Source organism: Dromaius novaehollandiae, chromosome 4 (assembly GCF_036370855.1).
Source record: "Dromaius novaehollandiae isolate bDroNov1 chromosome 4, bDroNov1.hap1, whole genome shotgun sequence".
NCBI classification, from domain to species: domain Eukaryota; kingdom Metazoa; phylum Chordata; class Aves; order Casuariiformes; family Dromaiidae; genus Dromaius; species Dromaius novaehollandiae.
This window is the reverse complement of record NC_088101.1, coordinates 48402297-48427238: the sequence shown is the minus strand read 5'-3', so window position 1 is coordinate 48427238 and position 24942 is coordinate 48402297. Positions and strand designations below refer to the sequence as shown.

At 36.6% G+C, this 24942-nt stretch overlaps 1 long non-coding RNA gene across 1 annotated transcript in view; it reads right to left on the bottom strand.

Moving 5' to 3' along the window:
• The window catches only part of LOC135328239 (uncharacterized), a 92395-nt gene extending 69870 nt beyond the window's left edge, over positions 1-22525 (bottom strand). The window contains exon 1 of the long non-coding RNA XR_010389034.1: positions 22488-22525. This is a non-coding gene — a long non-coding RNA (uncharacterized LOC135328239). The remainder of the gene's footprint in view (positions 1-22487) is intronic.
• Between the last annotated feature and the right edge of the window lie 2417 nt (positions 22526-24942).

The window sequence follows — 24942 nt, the reverse complement described above, 5'->3', positions numbered from 1 at the left end:
TCCCTGAATGGGCACGACCTTGTGAATTTGAAATCCCGGAAGACAATCCACCAAAGTGGCAAAACTAGAAACAGAGAAAAAAGTTTGACCTGGAAATAAATCAAAGACTTTCAAAATTTGAATAAGATACTTCCAAACCTTTAATAAACAAAAATCTATAATTTACACTAAAATTTTTGTCAATGTTTTTATAACATGTTTATATAACTTCTTAACAAGCCAAATAATATACCTGACTTGTTCTGAAAACCAGCATATTACTTATACATATATATTTAGCTCTATACAGAGCCATTCTCATTAGGCATGCTTGGTAGGTATGGACATTCAAACAATTGTTTTTAAAAGCATATGATACTTAAACCTGCTTGCCCTTGCATGAAGTAGGAGTAAACCCCATGTAGGTATATTACTACAGAATAAGTCTATATGGTATTAGAATTAGGTTGAACTTATTTAACAAGCAGAATATTGGAAATTCTTACATACTATGCTTAATGGTATTATATTTGAAACGGGGATTTTATGCCCCTCCCCCCCTGCAATTCCTTGCTTTATTATACCAATACCACCTTCATTTCTCAAGAAACTGTAAATTGAACCACAAGATGGCTCCCTCTCATATGAATTGGAGGATGTTGCAGATATTTGCATTTTATTTGAGGAGATAAACTTCAGCAAAATGAATTTTTCATGTATAAACTGCAAGCACTGACATTCATTATAGAAGATGGAAATTTATAAAGGGTAAGTACCATTCATGCTACAAATAACATTTCATTTTTGAAAGTGATGCAAACACTTCAAAGTGACGCAGTCATCTTAGAAACAAAATTAGCCGAGTTCTTAAATTATTAAGCCCAAAATCCAGAGAATTATGACTAAAAACACATATGAAAATGTAAAGGTTTGTGTATCTGGATATTTTATTAAATAAAAATTGCATTTTAAAACAGAAATCAATCGTTTACTTTTTTAAAGGATCAGCTGATTGTCAACTACTTATTGCTGCAGATACGACTTTCTTAAACAGAAAAGGAGACTCTGCTCCTAAAGTCACTATGGGAAATTCCACTGCTATTCCAAACGTGTATGTAGTTAAGCTATAATAAATGCAAAGAGGAAGCATATATAGCTTTCACTGAGGAATATATTATTCCATATCTCATATCTAAGCTGAGGTAAGCATGCATACTTCAACATTGGCAAATGATGTAAACCTGTAACTCAGTTTACTTTGTGATAGCTTGTTGTGTCACCACCCTCTCCCTCTCCTCACAGACTTTACCCTTTAATGTATTCATCGAACAAATATGGAAACAGCAGTATGAGTACCCTGAACTTTGATCTGAAATGATCTTATGAAGATGTAGTCTACCATTAACATCCATTTATTGTTTACCCCTAATTGCTCATAAGAGTACAACAGATACCTTTCTTCTTGATTTAGATGCCAGTTAAATAAGACCATGATGAAGACTACTAACTTTGAATCTAATACTAGTTAATAAATTACTTGCCAAATGGTAAAGAATTATATATTTAAGGTTCATAACAGTTGTTACAACTTAATAAAACAATGAATATTGTGTTTACTATATTCTTTCCCCAGGCTTGCTTTCCTGAATGACGACTCAACTGAATTCTTTTGATATAACAGCCAACTTCTTCACATTTAAATGCATTGTCAATAAAAGCTCAGTAAAAAAAACAAGAAGTATATCTCAGTTCAAGACGAAAACCTTTCAGTTGTACACAAAGGTGGTTAGAAGTAATATATAAACAATTTTGTATTACCACATAGTTTTGAGAAAGTAACAACATTGCAGAAGTATTCCATTTATGAATTGCATGGACAAAATGGTCATAACTGAGAAATTTTACCCATAGACTATTCCATTAACACTTTCAAAAGGTGCTGTAGCCCCTTTTCACTAATCTGTCTTACTTAAAGCCAAGTAACTTACTTTGTGAAGTTTTGAGGCAGAAGCAAAGCAGATGCTAGGTGAGGGAACTGAAAAGGGGTAACAGGTCTATCCTCTCCCTCCCCTTCTATCTTTTTTCCCCACTAACTTTGCACTTCATAGCAAATCTGACCATCTAGCAGGATGAGACCTTCTTGAAAGATTTCACCCAGCAGCTGCAGTGCAAGACAGCAGTGTGTCAAGTCCCAGCAGGGCTACTGTGGCAGAGGAAATTTAATGTTCAGATAAGGTCCTGATGGCATCAGATCACTCCCTTCTGACAGCCCCTCATGTACTGCCCTACGCTTATTGATACCTTTTTATTAACTCTTATTTCTTAATGACATCTTGGGATTACTTCTTTGATTCGAGAGTCTGTACATTCCTGCACTACCTTCTGACATAGAGCTGTGTATTGAACTAGTTTCCTCTCCCTGCTCCCCTTCTAGTTATTTTCCCCCCCTCAGATTAGCATCAACATTTCACAGAGCTGCTCAGCTGGTGGTACAGTTACGCTGTCTTTCAGACAAATTCCTAATACATTACTTTCATCTATGACACGCATGCTTGTGCTCTCACTCTGGCTCTCCCCATAAGGGAAAGTGTGGCCCCTGGTTAAGATGCAAAATCTATCCTCTTCTCTGAGACCCTGAGCAATCACTCAGGATAAAAGCTACACGAATATTTAGGTGTTCAGATCTCCTCCTCATCCCTCTCCTTACTTCAGCATCTAATCCTGGGAAAAGCTCAAACTCTGTTTTTAATATTAGCATTTCCAAGGTGCCTGAAAGTCTTCCACTAACAAGCACCTTCTTCACACTACAGAGTTTCCAGGGATAAAGCTTACATCTAAAATCATATCAGACCTCATGATATGTATTTATTCCTCCCCTTGTTTCTCTGGAGGTGCACAGCTCCTTTGGGATGTCAAGAGATTGTCCAGAAATCCTTGTAAACACACAAATTCCTACACACTGTCTATTCCTGCCCACTCTTATTATCTCTGCTGAACTTCTGCTTGCTCTCATACAACCATATCACACTTTGTAAAGCTTAAAAGATGGCTACAGAGTAATTTCAAGGCACAGCCAATATTTACTGATTTATGAATTTTTACAAGGTTATTTAACCATTTTAAAATTCAAACAGAATATTTTTCTTGTAGCAACCATAGCAACATATTCTCTATGAGTCTTCTGGCATGTGCAGAACCATCCAAAACAAAAATATTTTTCCAGTATGATAGAAAGGGTGTATGGGTTTTTTTTGCATATGTAACAGTCTTCTAATCCAGGGTCAAATTTAAGCCTCCAAAAATGTCATTCATTAGTAAGCATGCAAGTCCAACTTGATGTCTGTTTGTCCCTACAAGATTTTATATGCTTCAGTAGCAATTTACTTATGCCTCACAGATTTGCAAGTCCAGAAAGAGTAGAGGTATCTGAGTCCACAAAAATGAACTGAGTGTACAAACTCACAAGCTATTTTTAAATACTCATATTAAACAGAACAGGGTAAAATGTTACACAGTCACTGATTTTTATGTCAAACTGTCTTATCAAAGCATGATCTAACTTTCATGAAAGGCACTGGGAAAACTTACTCAGCCACAGGAAAATTGATACTGAGGAATTCTCCTCCAAAGCTTTATCTGCAGCTTCCTCACCTGTGTTGGTACCTTGGATGCGCCCACCCAGATGTTCTAGAGCAAAAGGAGCTTGTCGCAGGAATAAGACAAACTTTGGAACTTTTATTGCAAGACACCACCCTTACTGAAGGGCTGTAAATGGTTTCCTTATTTTTATTTTTTCCCAAAGGACATTCATTTGATACTTCAGGTGCCTGTAAGTGCACTATTGCAAAAGGACACATTTCCAATAGAATTTTCCACCCACATAGCATTTTTACAGAATTACATGTAAAAGGTAAAATAATTGTGTCCAAAGTTTTCCACTTACTCTTCAAACAAATATGATCTTGAAGATTTTTAAATAAGCACTTCTTGAGGAAGATGCTACTAGGCTTACTGCTAGCCTCTATTAAAAAAAAACATTAAAAAGTGGCATAGCATAAAGTAGATTGACTTATTACCTAGCACTTAACCCACTAGAGGAGAAAAGGCTAATATGTTATAATTTGAAGCCTGTCACAGTTTTTTGAGAAGAAAAGAAGGCTTGTTGTTTTGTCACAGATTATTTGGCTTACTCTTACTCTCTGAATATTAATAAAGTTTTCTAACCCTAACAGTTTCACTGCATATAATAATATTAAAATCCTACAAATGTTACAAACTATGCATCCCATCCTATCTTAACTTATAAAAGCCTCTCATGAAAAACAGGTATCATCAGTTTTCCAAATTGTCTAGACAATAGTGTCAGACCAGTGAATGACAGAGTTTGTTCTGATGTTGCAATATTCAGAACTTAATATCCTTGATCCAGTTTTAGTGACTGAGTTTCTGTAAACCTGGTTTGAACAAGAATTTGCTGTCAAGCCTGCCTGGGTAGTTCCCAATAGTCCTGTTCTATGGGTCTGAAGTCAATGGAAAAATGCCCAAGGCAACTGGATCAGGCTGACCTACCTCTAATTAAAGGCTGTTGTCATATATCTTATTGTAGCTGGAACTTTAGTTATTACTTTTCCAAAGGTAATTGAATCACTACTTTTGAAATAAACATTTTATACATTTTCAATTTGCTTCAGATTTTAAGCAAACATTCTGAACACAAAGAGTTAAGCAGACTATGAGTCCTTTCCAGGGTTTAATTGTTGTGTGCCTGTGACTTAATTAGTTATTAAAATAAATTCTGTTTACAATAAGCAACAGAATCTAAACCGAAATTGAACATTTGAACTTGAACATCCCTAGAAATAACTGCCATCTTACCACCCTTAATTCTGCTGCAATCCAATCTTGCTCTGCCTGAAGTAAGCAGGAATATTTCTATGGAATTCAGTGGCTGGGAGAGGCTTCTTGAGACTTAGATTCCTATATGTCTAATTTTGATAGTTTAAATGATGCTATAATATTTCAGATAGTAAAAAAAGAGGAAAAAAATTCTTAGAGATGGCAAGATTATATTTATGCAACATCCTGAAACATTGGAAAAATATTCCTTCTATTTTACATCTTTCTTCCCTCCTCTATCCCCCAAACTTTTTTGAGATTCTGAGGGTGAAAACCTATGGAACAGGACTCCGTATTTTTGTTTGTGCATATTGTGCCATGCATTTAGCTGCATTAAAACGATGTCCCTAGGATTATCTATCTAGACTGACAAAAAGGAATTTAGCAGGTTTACCACTCTGTAGACTGTGGAAATAAGTCAGACTCCTGCTGTGCTTCTCTTGTGAGATCAGTGGATTCAGAAAGGAAAACAGGCAGAAGAACAATATGTTGATGCATTTCCAGTCCTTTTGTCTATACAAGTAAAATCATAGAAGGTAATTAGGCTTGAGTAGTTAACTTGAATCCTAAGCCAGCTAGCCAGACTCCATGGCTGCATCTACATGGTTTTGAAGGCAGCAGAATCAAAATAAAAAGTGTTTATGCAACAAGAACTTGTAATTAACTCCATTCTGAAATCACATAATGAAAATCATATCTGACTTGTGGAGAACAATCAAAGATGCAAAGATTAGTGTGATTTACAGAGTGATAAGAAAGCTATGAACAGACTCTCCTCATACAGCACTCGTGATCCTAGTTCTATGAATATTTAGTGTGGTTTACAAAAAAAAAATCAGTTAGCTATGAAGGATGAATTGAATTCTTTCCTGTTTCTCTGGGATGACTCTCATGATATAACTAGAATTGTAGAAGAGTAAGAGAGGATAACTTAGGCCCAATTCTGGTTTCAAAAATAACCCTATTGCTATTTGTCAGACTTAGGGCCACATCCATAGCATGGATACTACACAAACACACTAAGCGGCTTCAAGTCAAGGTGCCTCTTATTTCCTCTCCTTTCACAGCCTCATGACTTATGCATTTTGGCTGCATGGTAGAGATGGCAAGTACTGACTGAATCTTCCATAGGACTCTCATGTATCATAGATCACAGAAGTATCATGAAGTATCATGATGCCAGGAGCTACAACCTTATTTCAAGCCACAAAAGGACAGAGCTATTTGGGGAGGCTGAAGGTAGGACACTGTTACTTTTCTATCCCAGATCTCCATAAAATATTCCTTCAGAGAACCCAGAGTCCCCTGCATGCTTTGCTGGTAAGAAATGATAACTTCATCAAGAAGATGGAGAGTTCTTTCCACAACTTCTGGAGCGGAGTGGCAATGCACAAAACAGTGCCTGACCTCCTGGAAAAAGAACCAGCAGGAAGAAGCAGGGATATAGTGGGTTTAACAAGAAATAGCAGGATTGCAACAAGCCAGGGTGGGCTGCACAGAGAAAGGCATGGACCACTTGCATCATGCAAGTGCATGATTGCACATGCAGCAATACTGGGATACTGTTGTCAGAGAAAAATTTTTGTATTGTTCTGTTGTACATATAGAATTGGAATACTAGTATGATATTAGCAAATCGATTACTGCTGCACAAAGCTGGTAATGATTTAGTATTCCTGCAGCTAAAATGCAAGTCATTTTTAATCAAAGTGCCTCAATAAGAACAGTGAATAAGAAATAGCTGGACATTCCTTTCTCTCCTTCAATTCACCAATAGATAGCAACAAAGAATTCCTTCCATTTCCCCCTCCCAAATCCTCTAACTACTTTCTTAAAATATGCTTTTAAACTTTACAGAGCATGTCCTGCCCTTAACACACACACGCACACACACAGAGGCACTAGCAAGCTTAGTTGCCTGGTGTACTAAGGAATGTTTGGAGATTTAGTGTTCCATATGAAATAGATCTGTTTGAATAAATGGTTTTCTTATCACTGTGCAAATCAAAATTTGAACAAAAATTCATCCTGATGGTTGTTTTTTTTCTTTTTTTAAATCAAATTAAAATCCAATTTCACATCAAAAACTATTTCACTGGAAACAAAAGTGATTGTTTTGCTTTGTTTTCAAATAATATAATTCTTTTAAATAAACTGAGTGAAACTCTAAATAAAAATTCAACTTAAAAAAATATATCTACATGTTCCTTAAAGAAATGTTTCAGTCTAAAAAGAAAAATGTTCTAACACCATCTGATCAGAGGCAAATTCATATATTCATTCACCGTGCCTAAAATTTGCATTGTAAGTGAAAATAAAATCACAGGGGTAATAGGGACTTCTGCGTTCAGATAGAATCAACTATGTATGTCCGGACAGACACTTGTTAAACCTGTTTTTAAAGAACTTAAATGATTTCAACTCCACAGCACTCCAAGGCTTTATTCCAGGACTTCATTATTCTGACTACTAAAAAAGTTTTTCTAAATACATAATACAACTCTGTCTTGTTGCAATTTAAGGCTATTATTTTTCATTCTATCCAGAACAAACAAGAAAAATACATTACTCCTTTCCTCTTTGCTATAGGTTATGTACCACATGCCTCCTCCACACCGTATTTCTTTAGTCATTTCTTCTTTAGGACAAAAAAATTCCAGTTCACTTAATTCTTTTCTCACAGCTCATGTCTTCCAGACTTCAGATCACTGTTACTGCTCTCCTCTACGTGCCTTTTAGCCAGTCCTCATCCTATCTTGGAGAGCAAAACACAGAACTGGACAAAGTATTCTAGCTGAAGCCTTACTATTGCCGAGCAGAGCAAAGCAATTACTTCACGTGTTTTGGATATTAGAGTTCTGTTTATACATTTTTCTTCTCATAACAGCATGCCTCTGTGGATTCATGTTCAATGTGTAAGCCATGCTAATCCACAGATCCTCTTTTCTGCACAAATACAAGTTAGTCTGTTGTTTTGCTTACTTGAGCAAAATGTTGTGCTCACTTCTAGTGTGAAGTGACATGAAAACAAAGTCATTTGAATCTACTCCAAGGAACAAGAGGCCCTTTTAAAATTCCTTCCCTAGCTTCACAAGAGCTTTCAAAATGTTTTAAGACTGTCAGTGTTGGTAGAGCTGCTCCCATCACTCAATAATAATGAGCTATCCCTGTCACAGCTGAGCTACATATTATTCATGTGCTGTAATAATCATGCTTTTAAGAAAGAAAACACAAACATTTTTAGTAAATACTCACTTGGTGCAATTTTTTGCTTTCAGAAAATCAGTAACAGATTTCTCCACCCTTCCCTTTTCACACATGTACACTCACAAGCACACAATAATTTATCACATAGGATGCGGGATTCTGTTGCTCTTCGTATCTTGCTAAACTTTCAGCATATCATTGGTACCTGGAGAAGAGGACTTTCTGTTGTTGAAAGGAAAATTTTTGTGATAAAAGCTGGAGGAACATTTTAGGTGCAACCCCCAAAGTATTTCAGGTGCAATCCCCAAAGTATTTCAGCTGCATGATTGCAACACCATTTTGGAGAGAAAGAAAATATCTGCAATAGCTGTTTAAAGCACTTACATATTTAGTTCTTAGTCTTACAGCAAGAAGCTCATGCAAAACTATTGATTTTAATTGAGATATAGAGGGTCACAGAGAGTCACCAAACTTCAGTGTCGGAGCCCAGTAAAACAAATAAGGTACTACTCATTCCATTAATCTGAAAATAGTTGTATTATTCAAAAATTTCAAATAAAATGAAGTTACAGGTTGTTTTAAATTTACTATCTTGATTTATTTTTTGTAGCTCACTACTTGTAGGGAATATACGAGAAATCCTGAGTAGGCAAATAAATTAGAACATTACCAAGAAAAATGGTAACTTCTGTGGAATAATTGCGGAGTTTCTATGTTCTGTTACTGCCAAATCAATTACATCTTTTCTCAGGAATGGCAACTCAAGGTCAAGATAAAATCTAACTATCAGTCTCATGGAAACAATATCATTGCAACCGACATTACATAAAAACTGTGAGAATGTATTGCTCAAAGGGTATGCACCTTTCTCTGAACATATCCTTTGACTTTTCTCTAGTTCAACAGCCAAACTTTCAGCTTTTCATCCCAAGTTATTAATGTTACAAATAATAAGGAAGAAAAAAAACAACTCCTGAAGAATATCTTCAAAAGATCAAATGATGGACAGGTTAGGTATATATTAGTATTTTAGCATAAATATTTTGTATACTTTTAATAGCAAATTGCTTTATACTGCCAATACTGGCTTTATTCACCCATTCATAACTTAGGAAAACTTCTGATGAAAGCTAGTTCCCTGACCTAGTATGGTATGGATTCCCTGTATAGTACAAGCCAGCATTATATCAGGTTTTTCTCCAAAAATATGTAGACTTTCTGAAGTATATTTTATGGACTTCTGAGGCCACAGTTAGAAAATTCAATGAAGTTTGTTCTGTTATAGAGGCTAATTGGTCAGCATTTCATCTAGCAGGCTAAGAACTACCTTAAAAATATCCAACAAGAAGAGAGAGTTTACTGCTGCAATAAAAGACTTCAGTGACAATCTATAGAAATGGTAATATAAGGGTATAACTTGTGACTAGCGGTGATGAGAGATTCATATAAAGAAATTAAATATTAGTCTTTCAGGAGGCTAAGAAACATGCCATCACGGGATAAAGATAACATGGACATCATCGTATCTCATAAGGGAAAGAACAGAAAATACCCATTTCCAACAAACAATTGAGATGTTCTGGCCTTCCAGCCCATTTTCATGCAAGTATCTAGACAAAACCTCCAGGAGAATCAACTACAAGTGAACCAAATTAATTTACATGGCATGATCTACTGCAACCTGGCAATAAATGTATTACGGATTTTTGGGATGGCTTTCATTCCTTTGGGGCTGTTGATGATCAGAATACAAACCAGTCTTTCAGCCTGTACTGTCCAGCATCTATCTCCCCACCCTTTCATTAATGAAAGTGGTTCCTATCCCCATGGTGCTCCAGGATAGCTTTGCTTGGGGAGGGTGGGGAATTAATACTCAACCCAAACATGGCTTTTTAAAGTGTCATATCCTCACCTACACAGAATCGCTTTAAGACAAAGAAATGTTGCCTCACCCTGTTGCAGCCTCTTTACATTTCCTCTAAATGAGATTCAGCCATTAGCCCATATGGGAAGAAAGTAGAATACTTTTCCAGGATTCTTTGACTACAGTCCCTAGCTTTATCTTGATGCTATCCCCAAAACTCAGCATCATTTATGGAAAGACAGCTGGACATGCTGAGTAGAGAAGCCTTTACAGAGGCTGGATTTAGTAAATTTGTAGTACTGCCACAGACAGCTGTCCTTAAAGTTATTTTTCACTAGATTGCTCTGAAAGAAAAAGAAGTATTGAAGTTTTTGAATAACTGCAGTAACCTAAAATGTATTAAATATAGCAAAAATTTAATATCCTTACAGCTGGGTTTACAATACTTCTAAGATCCTTCCCCCCCCTCTTTTCCCTCCTTCCTGTTGCTAAGGAAAACATGACCATAATCAATACTTATTTTTAAAGGACATTTTTCTCTGGACTTGCCAAACTATTCAGCGTGTCAAGAATTATTACAGTTATTTCAGACAGCACATGGAAATAAAAAATCTAGATAGTCTTCCAATATCCTGAAATGTCAGCAGATCCAAATGCTTCCTTTGATATGATTTCAAGCATCTGAGAAACGTTATTAACCCAATGTTAAGGACTCCTCTTTTAGCATTAAAGACACAAGAAGATACTAGGCCTGATTCTCGCTGTCCTTCATATAATCTAGTTACTAGATGTGTAAAATGTGTAAGTAATAGGATGCTAATTTTAGAATTAAGAGGTAAAGCAGCGAAGTATTTCATCTACCAAATGCCAGCCCTTTGGTGTCAGCTGGAGGCTGATTTCATATTAGCTCACTCAGGTTCACTGAATCAGTTTGTGGGAGCAGGATATTTCTTCTGTAAAGTGCTTTCTAAGGAAAAGACATCAAATATTAATTTGTGAAGATGAATCGTCCTCTTGCTTCCCTCTTCCATATGAATTGCATCTATGACTGCTGAGTGAGGGACGGAATATCATGTTGTGCGCCCTCTGGGAAGCGGAGTAATTGGCCATGAACGATATATTGAGAATTCTAAAGTCTTAAGAAAACTCACTGGTTCTTTTCACCTGAATTTATTTCACTAACAAGGCTCTTTGTTTTAAAAGGATTTATCAGTTGTAGAAACAGCTACAGCTCTTTCTGAGTGTATTGTGGTTTATGCTCAATGATTGTCACGGTTTACTAGATATATTGAGTTATGAGACAGCGTACTACTTAGGCGATGCTATACCTACAGTGCAGAAAGAATGATTTGTTCCTTTGAAAAAGGAATGCAGATAGAATACATTATAAAGTATGATGGAAATCATTCCCCTGCCCGTGCCCCCTGCCACACACACGGTCTAGCATCCATATATTTACTCATACCTTATCCAAGAAGCTGCTGTTTTGACTTTGCTCTTTTACATGCTTGTGATGGTATAAATGACCACTCAAATATAAGCTAATAGAAAAGAAGGGCTGGTTGTGCCTGGGGACAAGTCTGGCAGATCCTTTAGCCAGACAACTGAGAGGGTGTTGCTCTATGGAAATCTCTTTGAGGACCAGAAAAGAATATCTACTTGGGAATTAACTGCAACTTCACAACAACCTCTTGCTATGTTTTCTTAATAACTATAAATAAAAAGAGACAGAGCAGAGAGAAAGAGCCATAACTGGTTGAATTTTCACATAAGGGTGAAACCTCAATAGAAAACTGTTACTCTGAACATGGAAATTCCCTGGGTGGTTCTAGGCTTCTGTCATGCCATAGCTGTTATCAAGTCATACACATATATAATGCTTAACAGCTGATACCTAGTCAATCCTTCAACTTTTAAAGGCTCAGTGCCAGATCAACATCACCAGTATACACAGTCTGTCACAGCAGTTTCTGTAACTCTCTCCATTAGTGTGCAGCTTAAAACTTCATTTCACAACTTCCAAACACAGCTATTTGGAAATATGTGAAGCAGCTTCTATAAACCTCTCAAAAATACAGATAAAACAAAAGCTTAACTGGAACACAAAGAGAACAAAGTCAGAATGGAAACAAGATGATTGCACGAAAGCTATGTCTTAGTAGTAGAATGAAAATAAGAAAGTTCCCCAAAACCAAGCTGCAGTATACCTTGCAAAAGGAAACAAAACACACAGCAAGTGTTCTTCAGATATGTATATATGCATACATATCTATCTATAGGTAATAAATATATTCAAAATGAAAGATGAAAGATTAAGTAAAGATCAGAAAAATCCTAAACATTACTCCCCAAATTGGGAATGTATTTAGCCTCAGTTTTCAGTAGAGATGATATAATAGATTATAAAGAGAAAGGTAAAACAGATAATAGGAACACAAATATAGAAATGGAAATTACTGAAAGCAAGCTTTGCTCTAAAAAACATCTTGGTTTTTACACTGCAGTTATTACTGGAAGCAAAAATCAAGGAATCTCATATACTCCCACTCCAAGTGGGAGGCAAGTTAATTCCATCCACTAAATATAAAAGAGCTGCCAGAAGAAACTGCATGTACAATAGTCATCATTTTTAAAAATAATGGGAGCAAAACAAGTGACCTGGAAAACTACTGGCTTGCAATGTTGACAAAAGCACACCTAGATCTAAAGCAGATTCCCTAAAGAGGTAAAAGACAAGAAAGTAATTGAGGAAAACAGGATAGGCCACAACACGGAGGAACGAAGATAGATCACATCAGGAGTTCTGGTACATTAATTTGATGAGCTACTCTTCCAGACAAAGGTAAAGCCAACCTCCTCTATTTTGACTTCCATATAGTGGTGCCCCAAGGATAAGTATTTGTTAAAAGGGAGGTAGCAGGGGGAACTGTACAATGAGTAGTATATACGGCTAGGAGGAAAAGACTAGCAGAGTTTAATATTTGCATTGAACAGCCTGGCACAAATGTGTCCTGGTGAAATTAGCTGTTAGCCGAACAACCTGGCAGGTGTAGTCAGTATCCACATAACAAAGTACTAAATCATCTTTCATACTCAAGAAGTAGGAGGGAAAGCAAATTCAGTAGTAAAAAATGGAAAGAAATGTAATTAAGCTGTAAACTGGGAGCTGGCCTGCTGCAAATGCCCAAGAAAAACGACCTAATGATGATTACAGGAGGATGGTAAACTGCTGTGTGTGTTGCAGGTGAGAAAAACACAAATGCAATCCTACAATGCAGCAGTGGTTATATTTGCATTAGGAAGAGGTCCCATTCAACAGCCCTAGAACAGCTTTGAGCACATATGTTCAAAAAACTAAAACATTCAGAGGAAGATTACTGGGATTACAGGAAGAATAGGAAACCTTTCCTTTACAGGAGTAGTACTTCATTTATTTAATCTGGTGACAGAGGCTACAAAGGGTATGTCACTGATAGCTATAGACTGAGCATATCCTTATAGTCTTGGTGAGGGATGAACTCCAAGAACAGGAAAAGAACTCTTTAAGCAAAGAAAGACAGGTTAGAGCTTTCTTCTATTTTCTAGCCTAAAGAGCATTCAAGTTTTGGAACGGATTTCCAGTGAAAGCAATAGGGGTAAAAGCCTTCAGAAATAGAGCTTCTTTTATAGAACAGACTCTTTGATGTGACTGCCTCCAACAGAATGGGATTTCACTTGATGACTGAGTAATTCCTTTCCAATCCATTGTTTCTACTACTGTGCAAATATGCATGTGTGCATGCAGCTAAAACTTCTAGTATATAGAGAATATCTGTTACTGTATAAGGCATTTTACCCATGACACTGTGTATTTAATCTGGCTGTATTGAGGTGAACAGTAATTAGAGATATGTGAAAGGTTGGCTAGTAATTAAACATCATAACCTCTTGCCACTGCAGAGCAAAATATGTACTTTGGGTGTAGAGCCCTGAGTCAGTATTTTTATTGACTTTAAACTTCTATACAATATTTTTATTTTAGATAAATACAACAGCAAAGCAAAGACAAATATATTTTTCCAGGAACTAGTTAGGATCTAGTGTACCTCAGTACACCCGAAAGACAGTATATAATTCAGGGGTAGCTCATTAGAGCACCAGTTTCTGAGAGTATGTTTAGTTCCTGCTCTGTCACAGATTTCCTATCTAATCATAAGAAAGCCAAGCAGAACCTATTTTTACTGCTATTAGTTCAGGCACAGTGTTGATGGAATTACTGAAATCAGTGCTAACTTGCTTACTATATTGTGCACAGCATAGTCCTCAAGACAGTATTATAAACATAATTAAGTCAATCCAACAGCCCACTAACAGCAGTGGATGGTCTCATTCCTTCCACTCATCTCCCTGGTGCCCAGACACACAGCCCTGCCCTCTCCCTCATACCAGCTCCATGGCCCCCCACTCTGTAAGCCAATTTAGTTCATTAAGCTGAAAACTATTTATGTTTTATCAATAAAAACAGGGAAGGTACAGCCAATTCTAACAGCCGAGAGTCAAGAGCTTGGGCTCCTGGGAGACAAGGCTACAACATCCTTCAGGATAAAAAGTTCAAGTGGTTCAGTGGTCTGAGACTGCATCCACAGTCTTCCAGAGAGATGAAAAATCTCTATGTGATGCTTTTTCTCAAGAGAAGTAACAGCATTTTCTCAGGCTTCTGGCAGGCAATCATTGTGGCAGAATGCTGATGCGCAAGAAGGAGAGATGATTCGCCCAGGATAATACCTACAAATTCATTTATTCACATTTAGTATGTGAATCTACCATAAATCTTTAGAAGCTATAAATCTTTAGATGGAAATGCCTTCCAGATAGATAAAAATATGCATGTATTTGTGTGTGTGTGTGATATGTGTAAGTAAAGAATGGCTGAGTTACCCTTTCCATATTTCAAATTCCATGATAAATATCTACAGCTGTGGCATTGGTGACTTTCTGTTCTGGAAAAGGACGGGAAGGAGAAAGAACCTACACAAACTTTGTTTAATTGCTTGGGATTGGATACCTTGTACTGACAGGAAATTCTGACGAGAGAAGTTGGTGTGTTGGGTTGGGCTTGGTATGTATCTTAATATTAATGACAAATAACTAATCAACTGTTGCATAATACATTGTTTGCTTACATTAAAACAGTCATTCATCTAGTTACGGTTATCTACGTACAGGAAAAGATTCATTCTCCAGTCACTGTTGACCTAGATGAGCCATTACAAATCTCTAAATGAAGCTAGATGGTTTCGATATTTTTCTACATAAAAATCACTGTCAGCTTTCAGTTAAACTTATAAGGTAGAATGATTAGTGATATGTTGATATGTGTTTATTCGGTTAATTCATATTTTTAAGAAATAGAAAAAAGGACAGAAAGTATCTCTGTTTATTACTGTAACATTTTTTAATTTAATGGTTAAAGTGAGATGCCTACCTCTCTAACAAAACACCAAAAGAGAAATAACCTGATGGTTCCTGAACACTTCTGAGCCCCATTAAAGACAAGAGTTATTTACCTTATCATGACTAGGATCATGTCTATAATCCTAACTTGTTTTCAGTTATTATTTTAATTTTCACGGCCTCTATAGCAACAACAATCACTTTTACTGTCTGCTTTATGCAGCAGAGTTTATTAAAAAGAGATATAGTTATTCTTGAATAATCATAAATAGCTGGCCTCTTACAGGTCCTGTTATGGATGATGCTTATGCATTTACTCTTCTTTCAGGTTTAATGTCAGCAGCAAGGAAAACAGAAGACAATCAAATTGACTAGAACTACAGAACAGAGCTACAGGCAGAGCACTACAAACAAGGCAGTTGACTCCCAAATTTTGTTTCCCAGACCGCATGAATAAACAGGTCTGAACCAATGCATTCTGTATTCATCCCAGCAACTGCCTCCTTAATAAGAAAGCTATTTAGACTAGCTACCAAAAGAAGCAACAATATTTGCTGCATGATAAGGCAGGGTTTCTTGAATATTTTTAAAGGAACAAGAGAAATTACAATATTGTAGAGCAAAAAGGTTCAAACACATGCCTTTTTGCTGAATCAGCTGATAAAAAAGTTCCTACTCCAGGCCTTTATCAGGCTAATGGGAACTAGCCTTAGCCTGAGCCTTGGGCAACTGAACTAACCTTTCTCAGGTTAGTTCAGTTGCTCAAGCCCCTAAGCTGCTTTCCTCAAAATGAGCTGGGGTAGTTTAAACATTTGGACTTAAACACATTCCTTTTGACTGAAAAGATCCCAGGAATGGATATACTGGTACTAGCAGAGCTGATGGGACAGCAGTCTCTGGCAGGATTTGCTAAAAAACATCCAGGGCTAGGGTATTCCCTTACACCCACAGAGCTGCTACTGGAAAAAAATCGTATGATCTAGCCCTAGATATCCAGGGTTTATTGGCATATATTAAGGTGTTTTCCCCAGGATAATTCTAGCCAACCTACTGCCTTTGTCATGAGAAGCCACTGCCTCAAGCCTCACATGAGACCCAGGGGCAAGACCGACAGCTCGCTATATCCGGCACAGCCAGGTAGCTAAACCTGAGTTGGGCAACCACTGTCACTGCAGAATAGCATCTGGCCATCACCACTGAAGAGTTTAGATTTCTCTACATTATAGTCTGCATTTTTTAATTGTATTTAATTGGGTCGCAGATGCATAGTCTTTTCTACAATACTAATCACCACATTATCGAACAGCTTCACATGTGTTTTTATAGTGCCTCTGTAACAGAAGGAAAGGGGTTTTTGTTTTTTCTAATGAACACAGAATTGATAAGTGCCAAGAGAAATTATTTTAACATTTCAGAAGAAAAACCCTAAAGGAGATCAACAAGCACAAGACCTTATACTGAGTCAACAGCAGCATCAAGCTCCCTCCTAAAGGTTAAATGAAGCAATAACACAAGAAATGCTAGCTTCATGTAAAGTTTTATCTAATTGCCTTCATCTGTGTTTTTTGTGCTCATTGGTACCCAGCAAGAGCAGCATACTCTTAGCCACTCCCAACAGAGCATTCAGTGAAGAACTCAGCAAGCTATAAACGACCTTCCACTACCTTCCTAATGACTCGCCAGACAGTTACCTTGCATTGAGTAACACTGGAATTTAAAACAACATTTTCAGGGGCTGAAGTACGAACTGCTGCTTTAAACAAACAAAAAAACCCACAGCTCTTTATTTTCAAAATCCTTTTTCTCCATACAGTCTTAAAAGATCTTGACAGTCCCAAGGCTTCATAAATTTCTTCATGTTTTTAAGCTACAGTATAAATGAAGTCTGGACCAGAGTCTCTTACTAACAGTTAGACACGAATAGATCCCACAGATCCAGCAATAGATCGCATGTGTCATTCTGCAAAGTAGCTTTCAGAAACCCTTCGTCACTGCTATGTAAATTTTATCCTCCAGGACAAGTTTTCATTTCCATTTCATAAGAGTTTTATCCACCTTCTGAATGGAAAAAATACCATGCTGCTTTAAAAGCCATTTAAGAAACTGCCTACGTATCAAATCTGAATAGATTCCAAGGTAAGCTTGTGTTGATTTATCTGCATTTTTTCCTATTTCACTGATAGAACAATTCCTCCCACAACAGACACTGCGTATACAGCCTCCGTATGCCTTTATTCAAAGGCAAACTCAGTCTTCTGTTCTAGTTCTCCCTTTTAATGTTACTGCTTGTACTTATGACTGTTCCTTGCCAAAGGATACAATGCTCTCTTTATCTGGAGCGCTAAAATCACTAGTTACCATTAGATCCTGCGGGCCTACAGATTAAGCTATGTTTGTGTGCTTCAGCAAACAGATGGCAATCAAAGTTTTCCGAGTACCATACATTTCTATTTCCCTTAAGCTCTCTAGTATCAAATTCCATAGTTATTTTTGTTGAGAGGTTTCCCATTGCGAAAGGAATTAGGTGAAAAGCACTAGCGCTAGATGCGTAATGAGGGCATACAGTTGCGCTTTGCTGTGAGTCAGAGTGGATGGAGTCAAAACTCATGACTTGTTCATAAGAAACGCTGGCTGAAAATAATGGAAAACGCAGATATCTATCTCCTTTTATAGAGTTCATAACATGTGGCCTGAAATTCTTCCATCATCCCTTTACAAGTGGAAAACATTCTCTTCCTTCCTTCACTGGATTTACTCTAAACTTCAAAGCTATAATTTTTTTTTAATCTTAGAAAATACATAGAAAAACACAAAGACAAACTTCTGAGTAAGTTTATGATGCCTACAATCAGAATAGCTTCTTCTTTTGGTTCCTCTTTGATACATAGTCAGCGGTGAGCATTCTGATTACATGTGACTTTAAAAAGTTATATCTCATACAACTTCCCTATCACCATAGTCAAAGCTAGTAACTTTTAATCTCCTTTCTCTCCTAGTATCTTCAGCTGTATTCTGACCTTGCTGCTGCCTCCTCAAACTACAACACTCAAATGTGAATTTGTCTCATGAGTATTTTTATTATTTGGAAGCCATTCCTTTTCCACATCTTTATCAAATGGAGATACTTTGGAGTGTTTTATGACAAAAAAAAAGAAGCAGAAAAATCTTTTTTCTCAAAATGGCTGAATATAAGTACTCATGCAGTTTTGGAAAAATCACTTTTGATTTGGTACAGTGCTTTAAAACTTGCTTTCTTACACTTCTGGTGATTGCTCTTCAGAATATTCAGTATTGACAAGGGAACTGCTTCCACTGCAGTGCTCTATAAAACTTCAGTCATTGTGTGAGGGGAGAAAAACAGAGACCAACCACATGGCTCAAATGCCTTGTGTCATTAGACATTTTTGAATGTCATTAGACATTTTTGAATATCAAAATGAATTATACTCTTTGGGTAATTCAGAATTCTTCAACAATTTTTTCCTTGAAAATGGCACATTCCTGCAGAAAGCAGCAGCTCTTACTGACCTGCTGATTTCTTTTTTATTATTCTCTTTATTTATTCATTAATTTCACCCCAGGAAACTCTAAATGAGCTCCCTTCTCACTGACTGCAAAAGTAGTATTTGCCAGATTCCTTAAGAGTCTCTTTTGAAAGAGAATGTAGTTGGTATATAGGAACTCCACTTCATTTATTCAGTTATTTTCTTTTTCCTGTTTGTTGAAGTAAATAAAATATGTCTAGCACAAATGAGCTACAGGTCATTCTTCTCCTGAACCTTTTTCTCCTGGTTTACTCCCTTAATCAGATCCTCCTGCTTGTTTGAAATACTTCTCAGCTTTGTATCAGAGGGCAGATGGACTGCTGTCTCTCATTTGATCCTGTGATCCTGTGACTCAAAACCACTTTTAGAGGCAGTTTTTGGTGTCCCTAAAGAGCCATCCCATCTGTGACAAATACAGTATTTCATATTGTCTAAGAGAAGAGGATGGAGAACACAGTCTTCCTGAAAATTCAGCTGATGGAGGAAGAATATGGCATATATGTATATATATACACAAGATTTTGCAGATTCCCACAGTGTTGTACATATTCTTATGTATGGTATGAAAACAAGAAATGTAGTAAAGTTCATTGTTACATGTTAACTTTACACTCAAATTTGTCTTCAATGCACACCACTAGTGATTAGTGGCAGGCCATCTAAATTAAAACAGCACCAGCGTGGTACCACATGCTAGGGTTACAAGCTGATTTTTTCGTGTGAGCAGTTTTTGCCTCCCTTTTAAAAAAAGACAGCACTTGGAAGATGTGTAATACACCTGGGGATGAAAAAAAGCAACATCCTTTTCGTCTACTGCAACATTGCATGTTTAAAAATTGCCTGCCCATAATGCCAGCTCTATTTTGTAAGGCAGAACAAAGTAAAATATTGCAAGGCAAAACACTTGTTTCTCATAACAGTTCATTCTCTCTTTTGTGGCTGGTTCCCAGTGTTAGCCTCTCAAACAAAAACATATGGTTTATCTCTGTATATAGATTAACAGCATTTAAGAACACAACCAGAAAAAAAATGCCCATTCAGTGACACTAAGGTCACCATTATCTGAATTTACTAGACATGCTCCAGATTCTAACTTTATCATCTGTAAAACTGCCAAAACATACACAGGTTTTTTCCCCCACTCAGGGTTTGATAGAGCAGTGTTACTGCTACTGAAGAAAGCTATGGAAGTCACATAAGGTCTTAGATACTGGCTCCAAAACATGGATATGCCAATATCACATACTTTTTTTTTCTTCAGTTTGTTTATACAATCGCAAACCAGCCAAACAAGCCTCATGAGTCCTTTCTGAAATTCCAAAGATATCATTAAAAGCAAGAATTTTCTCCAAGTCTTTCATTAAAAACAAACTGAGGTATATACAGTCCATCTAGCAAACAAACAAGCCCAGAGTCACAAATATATCAGACCCTACACAAATTTGGATCTTCTAACTTACTAGGCAGATTGCAAGGGTGAGGCTGTCCCCTATATGCAAGTTATTTTTCTATTCCTTTCTCTCTCCTTCCAGAGATTCCACAGTGATTCAGTCTCACATTAGTATTTAGTCATTACACAAACTAAATGAAACTACTAAGTATCACATGAGCTAGATTTTTGAAGATTGGGTACAGAACTTTAATTTAGAATACCACCTCTGCCACTCATCTGATATATGACCCTTAGCAAGATAATTACTCTGCATTTTTCAACCTGGGATGACTATGTGAACACAAACATAGCCTCCTACATAGAAGAGTCCTGTTTATCAGGCAGTTTGACCAAGGCAGATAAGGTGTTCAGACATTTTTCAAAATAAGCTTAACCAAGAATTGTGGAAAAACTCAGTATTCTAAATAAACCTTTTCCTTTTCGCTTTATAAAATAACGTATAGTGCTGTATTTTGAAGGAAGTCAAGAGGAATCCAGAGTAAAATTTATGTAAAGCTTTGTTTTACACAGAAAGGCAAATCCAAAATGAAAGGTAAGTGTCCTTATTTCCTCTACCAGGAGTGATCTACACCTTATCAGCATGATAACAACATAGCATCCAAACTAAGATTAATATTAAAATGTTCCAGTGCTAAATAGGGACGCACAAATAGTTTAAAACAGCTCTTTGTGTTTTATCTTAGTTTCAGTTTCTCTTAAATAACATCTCTGCTGAATAGTTCATATAGACAGCTTTCGGTAGACAGCTTTGTTTTCTTACATGCTGACCCCATAAAAAATAAATAAATAAATAAATAAATAAAAAAGACTGGCCTGACCTTACATTTAGACAGATGCAGCTCACATTCTGCAGTCAAACAATATTGCTTAAAGCAAGGGATGTAGCACAGTAAAGATATTTGGACTGGATTAATACTGGATAGTATTAGATCAATTTACATAATTGTAATCATAGATGTACCCATCATCTTCCTGGAAGACACCCATGTCACCATGTTCTATAGCGCAGTTACTGTAGCAACACTACACCTCTTTTACAATCAGTGTTGGAACTTTCATTCACAAATTTCTCATTTGCTTTTGATTAGGCTGGTAAGAAGATCACTTAGATAAGAAAATACATTAAGAACATGATTTATTCCTTAGCGACATTAACTGACATTTTAACTGGCATTTCAATGAGGAAAAAAGATTACATAGCAGCTCTCAAATTCTCAGTTTCAAAACCACTATTTGACAAAAATGTACACAGCACGTTACATGCCTTGATTCTGCTCTGTGTAAACCCAGTGTAGGTTTTGAGTAATCCCACTTACTCATCTGACTGGAGCAGCAATGCAAGAGTCAGATTCTGTTCATTTACTCTGTTGTACAAACATCCTCCTCCAAGAGCTAATGTGAAGCAGAGTGGTTGGTGTTATCCAGATTTTAGTGATAAATAAACTGAGATATGGTAGAGATCTCACTAACAGCTTGTTTCATCCTATACTACGAGTCAGAGTAGGTTAAACAACTTGTCTTAGACCACGTCCTACTATCACCAGAATTAAATGAATTCAACTTTGCAAGTCAAGTTCTTAGCATACTTCTCTCTCTGTTCTAGAAAAGAACTTCCATAGATTGAGAGCACATGGAAACATCCACTCCAATTTCTACAGTATCCTCAGCGGTATCAAAATTCTGTCTACTGCTAGTTTTGTTTAGATGCCACTTGTGTGACAACATGATCTGGATTAAAAAAAAAAGCTTAATTTCTTGAAGGGCTCCACGTATTCCACATTTCTTGTCTTTCTTTTTGGATCAGAGTTAAAAGCCCTCTCCGTATCCTCACAGAGAAATAGGGAGTCAAAACATAACTTAAGTATGTTCCAGTAGTGAAGTAAATTAAATTAAATTCAACATAAATAAGATTGAATCCTGAAGAAGCAATGATAACTGTGTCTTGTCTTCACTATGATTATTAATCTGATAATGTGAGACGCTTTTCAAAATAGCTACATCAAAACTAGAATGGATCCCTTCATTCAAGAAACAGTTTGTCATACTAAAGGTTACAGTGCTAATTAAAATGAAATGTTATGCCTAATTAGAGAACTTAAAACAGACTGACCTGCTGCTGTGGAACCACTAATTCAGAACAGACTGCCTGCAAGAAAAGAAAAGATGAAATCATTTTATTTAATCTCAAACTCTTACAGTAAATATTAAATGAATTTAACAGCAATTGTTAATTTACTTAATAGCTTAATTCTTAGCTATTATTTCTAAAAATCAGCCTTTTTCAACATATTGTATTAATCTACGTTGAATGATTGATACTCATAAAGTGAGAAAACAAATGGCTAAATAGCACCTAGCTCTTTTGAACTGCGTTGTTTACATATATGTATGTTTGTATGTTTATATATTTTATACACATACATGTAAACAGTACAACATGTAATAGTTACATGAAATCTTTGTTATTCCTACAGACCTGCAGGAGACTTAGTCAGAAGTCAAGAATATTGCTCTGTATCATTAAGAGAGTAGAAACATGCAGACTGTGATGGCCAAGTTACCACCACATGACAGGCAAAGAAAAGATGCAATTTGATCAACGGTTTCTGCCAAGGGTACCTGCCCTTCTTCCTGTCCAAACTGCAGGAGAAGTATCCTTCTCCATTTTTAATACATAGCTGGATCCCCTGCCTTCTCACAATCATAGTAGGCATAGTGAAATGATGTTTGCCTACATTGTTTGTTTTCAGTCTTACATTAAAAAAAGGAGAAAAAACACTCACTATATTAAACAGTTATTGCAAAATAAGTCATCATCTGTCACACATCAGAAAAAAATTATAAGATTAATTATGGCACATTCTAGCTACAGCATTTGGAATCTTGCCCTCTGCTAAATTTGTTTTCAGTTAGCGTTCTTGAAAACAAGGACAAAACCCACTGGTTGGTGTTTAGATACTGGCTCCTATCGCTTTTCTTAACACCGCTAGCTATGTTCTTTATCTCCCCTGTGGCATTATTAATATTTGTTCTTTAGGCTCTGCAAACTTTCCCACCAACATGCACACACTCAAAAAAACAAACTCCTAGAGCAAACAAAAAGAAGCAACCCCTTCCTTGCTAAAGAGGAAAAAATTAGCTAACTTAAATAAAAACATACCTTATACCACTTTGTAAACAAAAACTTCACAGAGCTGCATGACACCATCTTCTAAAAGTCTCAACTGTCAAGCAAGGGCAGGGGGAGAAGAGGGGGCTGGGTCTCAAATTCCAAAATTTAGGCTGCAAGCCACAAAGCCTTTAGCAGCTGCCTAACTTGAAGCAGGCAAGTAGTCCAAATGACTGTAAGCTCTGTGTGCCTGATTCTGCCTGCTTTATTACCTGCCTGCAGCTAGGAAACCCTCTCCAAGCATGGAAGCCATTTTTATGGCAGATGTGCCTTCACTAGGAAATTAGGCATGTCTTCACCTGTGGTAACAAATGCCTAAGGTATTCCTAATGAAGACAGGCAATTTGCAGCTTTCACACATTAGTAACTTGACACAGTAGATTATGCTGGAGCAAAGGTCCAGCCTGATCTCCAAATTCATGCTGAAATTACAATCTGATTTATCTTCATGAGGGCTTTACCTCTTTCGGGTAATCTTAGTCTTCATGTGCTAGCTAAATTGAATAACGAACACCTTGATTCTTTGGTGAAAACAAGATGTATGACATAGCTTATCTATTTACTTGAGGTCTAAATTAGGTCTCACCTGAAAACAAAGAAGTCTACTAATGATTACATTGAGAATAGTCTGGTGATCTTTATCATCTCAGTGTTACAAAAGAAGTCACTATCTCAAACTGTTAGTATGCAAATCACTAGTAATGACCCTGGGTGCCGGTCCTTTTTATTTGACCATTCTTTGCAAAATTTGAAAATTAGACTGAACTGTGTAGGGTTTTTCAAATAAAACAATGTTTCCTGGCAAGGAACCTGCAGGTTTATATTACTGTAGTAATCTAAACTTGGGTTCAGGTGACTTACCTGAGTTTCCAAAGGAAACATACGCATGCAATGTTCCTAGAATCCTTGGGTTTGGGTTTTTTTTCTGTAAAGATAATTTCTTGTTTTATTACTTTAGAAAATGGTGGTTTGGCAGGTTATTTTTGTTGGTGATGGTGGTTTTGGTTTGTTTTATTTTCGCATTTAGCATTGCAGACCGATCCTGAAGTAAAAGCTCAGTAAAGGCAAGACTCTTCAGTTTTGCCTTTAGGTAAAACAGACTAGGTCAGCAGGATGCCTTTGGCTCATCTCATTTTTCTTTATATTTATTTACTAAACTGAAGTTCCTTGTCACTGCATGCATTCTGTTTGTAGTAATTACCTGGTGGTAAAAGCTTACTTTCCTTAATAATGAAAGCCAGCCTAAGGTTTTTGTAATTATGTTTTGTGCAGTAGCAGTTGCATGGAGTTGGTAACAGTATGAAGTCTGATGCCTGTTCTGGTTCCTATCAGTAGTCTGAAACTGTACTGTTTAGTAAATACTAATAAGTTCCCTTTTCCCTTCCAAGAGAATCTG